General features: G+C 42.7%; 1 pseudogene; it reads right to left on the bottom strand.

Moving 5' to 3' along the window:
* Positions 1-3,280: 3,280 nt before the first annotated feature.
* Positions 3,281-6,876, bottom strand: LOC119532706 (annotated as a pseudogene).
* Between the last annotated feature and the right edge of the window lie 278 nt (positions 6,877-7,154).

Below are 7,154 nucleotides of genomic sequence, written 5' to 3'. Positions count from 1 at the left end.
TGAATGGGGTCATACTTTAACTGAAGTAGCCACATCACAAGACCCTACTTACAATGGGTTCACACCCACAGGAATGGATTAGATTTCAGAATATGTTTTTTTCTGGGGCACATACAGCTTCAAACCACAGCATAAACAAATCTATGTTTTTATATTTGTTACTTAATTATTAGTACAGCATTACCACATAATTTTTTATCACCATATCAGTATACTTGTGAAGAAAACAAAATTCTATGTATTAAACTCTTCTTCCCCTCACTGAATTAAGTTGGATGTAAGGAGAAAAGTTCCCATCAAAGTTTTTTCCATTTTATTATTTTGGTAAAATACACGTAACTAAAAATATACCATTTTAACCATTGTCAAGTGTACAAAAATTCAGTGGCATTAATTACATTCACAATAATGTGTAATCCACACCAATATTTCCAGAACATTTTCATTACCCGAAACAGAAACTCTGTACCCATTTTGCAAAAAATCCCAATTTTCCCTTTCCCACACCTCCTGATAACTTCTAATCTGCTGTCTTTATGAATATGCATATTATAGATATTTCACATAAGTGGAGTCATAGAATACTTGTCCTTTTCTATTTGGCTTATTTCACTTAGCGTGTTTTCAAGATATAGCCATGTTGTAGCATGTAATAGACTTCATTCATTTTATGGGTGAATAATACCTCATTTTATGGATATACCACATTTTGTTTACCCATTCATCTATTAATAGACATATATTATTTCCACCTTTTGGCTATTGTGAATAATACTGCTACGAACATTGGTGTACAAGTATCTGAGTCCCTGCTTTCAATTATTTGGTTTATACCTAGAAGTGGAATTTCTGGGTCACATGGTATTCTATGTTTAGCATTTTGAGGAACTGCCAAACTGTTTTCCACAGGAGCTACATTTTATATTCCTACTAGCAATGCAAAAGAGTTCAAATTTCTCTGCATTTTCACCTACAGTTTTTTTTTTTTTTTTTTTTAATAAAAGCCACCTTATTAGGGCTGAAGTGGATATGCAAGTCCATTGGTTTGGATTTGCAATTCTTTAAAGACTAATAATGTTGAGCAATTATTCATGTGCTTATGGACCAATTTGCATATCTTCTTTGGAGAAATGTCTAATAACCCATCAGATTTTATGAAATAGCCAAATAATTCCAGTAAAAATCATTACCAGAATTTCATCTGTATTATTCAGCTTGAAAAGCTCCATAATATACATTATAGACTGGCCTAATTTTTCATTTACATGTCCAAACATCTGTTCTCATCATGATAAACCAGTTTCTCTTAAGAAAGATGAATTTTTGGGCATGCATCTTGATCAACAGGAGTTTGGCTCCTTCCAATACCTGATTATCTTTCTTCTCAGAAAATGAAGTTAGGGATGAATAGTTGAGTATCATCTTCATGTCCCAATAAGAAGCAATGCTTTCTAATGCTGAATGCAGCTAAATGGTTGAATGGAAACCATTGTCATCCAAATGGGATCTGGGCAGCACTCTGCTTGGTATCTGAGAGAGCACTGAGTAAGATCATCTGGAGAGAGTATTCAACCAGGATGGCCAAAATGACTGAGCAACTAAATGCAATTGTTCTCTGAGACCCTTGAATCTGTCAAGTGGAAATACTAAGGGTCAAAGGAATTTATGTTTGATACATGGTATCTATTATTACACATTAAAATTTATGGAATAAAGAAGCTAATCTCAGATTTCTTCTAATGCCCTGGGTCCTACTACATGTTTTTTCTCCCAGAAGTTACTGTAATTAGAAGGTCCAGGAAAATGAAATGTATAAGGAATCATCTCATGTTTGTATTTCAGTCTATGAAACTCATAATCACAACCCATGTTCTACCATAATCATGATTCATTCCCAATGCCCTTGTGTTCTCTCCAGTTCTGGGAGGGAGGAAACCATATTATCTTGTGTCCTAAGAATCCCCAGCATCCTGCACAGAATCTGGCATTTTAAAAGTGTTAATAAACTTTTGAATAAATAAACCAGCACACTTTCAGTCTGTGATTCATCTTTCTACTTTCTATGGGCTATTATCCACCAACAAGAAACCAAATTTGCAACAAGGGTTTCTCCTTAACAACAGGCTTGACAAGAACAAACAATTATAGGTAAATCAGACCTCACACTTGTCCTGATAGATTTGGGGCCCTTTAAGGATTGTGTAGAAACAATCCCCTATTCTTCAACTTAAACACTAGTGGAGTTGACCTAAGAGGAAAAAGTAAATGGAGCTAATGCATCTTCACTCTGGGGTAAAATGAGAACATAGGTCCATCTTATCAAAGGAAGTTATACAGTTGGATAGGCTGTGCACTAGAAAAAAGTTATGAAGTAGCTCATCAGGGACAGGAGAGTGGGGAACTGGCAGAGGTGTGACAGATACAGCATCTGCCAGACCCTATCCTGGCTTATAAGAAACCCAGCTCTGGCATTTTCAGGCCTCATCCAGGGACTGAGTCTTACAGATACAATGTTGAACCATGGGGAGAGCTCAGGTCCAGGGTCTCAGTGGAATTAGTGTGAAGGGCCCTGGCAAGGGAAACTTTTCTGCATTGCTGCTCACTAAGATACTATGTTGCAGAACCCTGAGTACGTACCTTGTGTGCAATGATCTACTTAATAACCATAGAAATAAGTGAGGAGATAAGGCAGCCTCAGAAAGAAGAAACAAACATGAAGGGATGAAGATGCTGTGAGCTCCTGGAGTCAAATCTTGTCTGAGTGCTATGAGTCTCAAAATATCATATACATGTAGTACCTTTTTTATTTACTCAGTAACTGGAGATTCATGAGGGTTTTAAACTAGGGAAAAAAGGTAAATACAGATTGACAGATACCAGATGGTTTACAGTGACATTTCCTTTACTTTTAACTGTTTCTTTACAAACATTCATGCAAGGATACCTCCCAGATGTATGCCTCAAACCCCACTCCCTCTCTAGAAGTCAGGTTCATATTTCTGAATCTATGGGACGCATGCCTCTGAAAACCCCATCAAACACAACAGCCCCACCCCAAACCAGTCACCATTTCTTTTCTTGTTCCCACTGAATGACTGAAACTGCACCCTCTTGTGTTTCTTTATGCTGAACTTATGTCCTAGGTTTTAATTTCCAAGTGCCCAGAGTCATGACTTTGGTGCATGCATCCAAACTAGGCTGGCCTACAACAGGGGCATAAGAGGGGTCCCAGGTCATCAAAGGTCCTGTTGCCACAGTGAGGACAGGAGTTGGCCTGGGACTAGATCATGCTTGGCCACTCTGCCTCCTGAAGCATCTGCCTCAGCTTGGTGTGGAGCTGGGCAAGAATCACTGGGTGGGGAATCCCATCAGTATCTTCACAGCTCTCTGTAGGAGCATCACTTAACTTGCTAATCCTGACAGTAAGCCTCAGCAGGTTCTCCAGGTCAGCCATGGAGATGGGGATTCTGCAGAAGCTGAGGGTCCTCAGTTGAGCACAGTGACCCAAGTTGGGGAGGAGAACACTGAATTGGGAATCCATGATCACACATTCATCTAGATCCAGATCCTGGAGGGAGGCTGTGAGTCTCTCAAGGAGAACCTTGAGGGGCCCAAGATTAAGGTTGGTCAAGCTGACACCACTCAGACTCAGATCCTTCAACTGACCAACATTTGGGCACAGGGACAGATGCATAAGGTCTGAGTCCAAAAGCAGGCAGTTAGTGATGGAGAGGGATTCCAAGGGGGTCTCCAGGCACCTGGGAAGACATGGAGCAGTTTGTTCTGGGGAATGGTCATGGTGGGTAGAGGGTGATGGGGTAAGAACCAGACCTCATGGGGGGTGTACCAGTTTGCTAATGCTGCTGTTATGCAAAATACCATAAATTGATTGGCTTTTAAAAAGGGGGGTTATTAGCTTACAAATTTACAGTCTGAAGGTCATAACAGTGTCCAAACTAAGGCATCAACAGGAGGATACCTTCACTGATTAAAGGACAATACTATCTGGAAAACTCTGTCAGCTGGGAAGGCATGTGGCTGGCATCTGCTGGTCCTTTGTTCCTGGGTTGCATTTCAAAATGGCTTTCTTCAAAATGTGTCTGGGCTTTCGCCTCTCTTAGCTTCTTCAGCTACTGTGAAACTAAGCATCTGGGGGTCCTCCCTTAGCTTCACTAGGGCAAATCCTGGGCTTCATCTCAGCTTAGCATCTCCAGGTGACCTTATGCCTGCATCTCCCAGTGTCTCCAAGCATCTGTGTCTATTTTGGCTCTTAGTCTCTCCCAGGGACAAACTCTTCATTACATATCTTAGCTTCTTTCCAAATGCCTCAATGTCTCTGAGCTCCTTGTGTCTGTAGGCTCTCTTAAAGGACTCCAGTGATCTAATTAAGACCCATCCTGAATGGGTGGGGTCATATCTCCATGGAAACATTCAATCAAAAGGTCTCTCCCACAGTTGGGTGAATCACATCTCCATGGAAACAATGTAATGAAAAAGTCCCAATCTAATCAAAAGATTAAGAAGTCTGCCCCAAGATTGCATTAAAGAACATGGTTTTTCTGGGGGACATAACAGATCCAAATCAGCACAGGGAGGAAACAATGGTTTCACAGAAGTGCAAGGTCATTCTCACCATCTGATGATGGTCAACTCTCAGCACGCCACATGGTAAGTGTGGGCATATATGGCAGTCTGATTTTGGTGGAGATCTGCCCATCATTTTAATTGCCCTGTGACTGGGTCAAATGAATGAAATCTCTACTGATCCCTTTCCTCAGCTCTCAAGGATAGCACAATATTTTCTATCCCTCTTACCCTTATTACTTATCTTATGAGTGAATCAAAATAACAATGGAAAATGCTGAGAGGACAGTCTGACATGATGAGTCAATCAACAGTCAACACCAGTGAATTTTAATCCTGGGAGACAGGACTAAATGTATTTCTAACCAAGCTTCCTTAGGGACACTGCTTGGGCCACAGCCACCCTGATCTGTGCCAGATGAGGCTCCTGGGAGACATGCATAAAAGAGAAACTTGTGTAAGTCTGGCCAAATCACCTGAACTTGCCAACCTGCAGGGGTTCACCTACAACCCTTTGTCATCTTCAAAATGGCTATTATGTTTTACAATTTTCTGCTCTTGCATCTTCACCCACACCTGCAGAATCATGTGTTTCCCACTTAATAATCTACTGGGAGCACAAAGCAACACTTTTGCAGACAGGGAGGCTTGGAGGATGCAGCTCATGTTCACAGAGCTAATGAGGGCAGAGCTTATAGTTTGACACCTCTCATTTTATGGGTGTTCACCCCTTCACCAATGCCCTCTTCTCTCAGTTATTTCCATCTTAACTTAGACACCACTTCCTAGAGCAGAATTCTCAAGTCTGCCCTCACTAGACCCAAATGCCCCCATTGAAGACGTTCCTAACAGTGTATGTCCTTGAGCACCTATTCCAGTTTATATACAATATTCAAGTTTAGTGTCTCCTAAACTTTACATTGCTGGTAGGTGGTACACAGTCAACACAGAATATTGTTTAAGGAAATGAATATGGCCTGGCTTTTGTCTGCAGAGAAGCCTTGCCCCTCCTTACCTAAGCACCTGGTCCAAGCAACCTTCCAGAAAGGAAACAGAGTCCAAATGTAGCACCTGGAGTTGTTGCAGATGGAAGAATTCGGAGGTGAACTGGCCAACTTACTGCTTCTCTTTTGTTGGAGAAATATTAGAAGAAATGTGGATGTGGGTGATGAGAAGCCTGTACAGATTAACCATCTGGTCCAGGTGAGGAGCAAACCTGGATAATTTCCAGGTGCAATTAACTTCCAAATTTTGGATTGACTCCAGCTGCACCATCTTCAAGATAGTCCTAATATTTTGCATTGGTATGGCAAAAATCTTGAGTTTATTACAGCACAGTTGTAGTAAATCTTTCCTCTGCTTGACCTTCTTAATGAGGTAGGTGAGGAGCTCATCTGGGGTGCCCTCCCTGAGGCAAAGGTCCAGGAGAACCTCCAGGGAAGCTGAGGGCTGCCTCTTCTCCATCCGGAAACCCTCCACTTTTTGTCTTCATCATGGGATTGGCTGCCCCTGGCCCCACCAATGAGAACACATGGGTTGCAGATCCACATCAAACATTCCCAGTCCTGATAAGCATGCTTCCATAAATACAGCACTTGTAGTTACCATCTCCTGTGAGAAAAACAGGATTGGCTGATACACTTCAAAATCAACACAGAAAAAGACTAACAGGGTCAGAATATAGACTAGTACCAGCCAGACAGCAGCTGTTTCCCTTCTGCTTCTCTCTGGGATCCTTCCATATCCCCACTTCAACAACCTTTAAGTACCCCTGGGAGAAGGGGAGTAGATGTTCCTTCTGTGAACATTTTAATTTTCTTCCATTTCCAGAAGCCCTTTCCCTAAGTGAGACCGGCAATGGCCCCAGGCCTACCCAAAGTTCCTCATGGCAACCTCAGAGACTCTGTCCAACCTGTAGGCCCTCTCTGAGTATCCCTGACCCTGCCTGTTTCTTACTCTGACTCCCCTGGCACTACTAGGTGACCTGGATCACCATCACCTGGGGCAAACCTTCTGGGCAAGCTGGCCATCAAGCCCATCAAACACAGCATGTAAACTCTCCTGGTGAAGACACTGTTCCTTCACTAGGGCCCCCAGTTGGAGGCAGATGAAGGGCTAGGCCAGCACCAGGGCCTTCAGTGCCTCACAGTGTCTCCTGGTGGAGGCTGCCATGAACAGTGGTGGAAAGACCTCTATGGGCATCTCCTCCAGTGCAGCAATGGCCAAGGCCTTGTCCCTCAGCAGGCTCTGACTGGCCAGTTCCAGAAGCCTGGGTGGGACCTGGCTGCTCATCCTGATGAATCTACTTTGAAAGGAATCCTAGGGAAACATCCAGGGAACAAGATGAACTTCACAGGCCAAGCATGACCAATCTATCTTCCCCTCCATTCCCAGAGGTAACAATTCAGGGCTGAAGTTACTGCTCTGGCAATGGGGGCAGGGTGTCCTCAGTTTACTGTAATTACATTCTGTACTCCAACAAGGAGACTGTCTCACCCAGCACCAAGGAGGTGAAGACTACCACTGGCCCCATTCCACAAATCCCAGTCATAAGTGAGACCAGGTTAGTC

Source organism: Choloepus didactylus, chromosome 4, assembly GCF_015220235.1.
Source record: "Choloepus didactylus isolate mChoDid1 chromosome 4, mChoDid1.pri, whole genome shotgun sequence".
Taxonomy (NCBI): Eukaryota; Metazoa; Chordata; class Mammalia; order Pilosa; family Megalonychidae; genus Choloepus; species Choloepus didactylus.
Note: the sequence above shows the minus strand (reverse complement) of the source record. Positions and strands in the feature narration are given on the sequence as shown.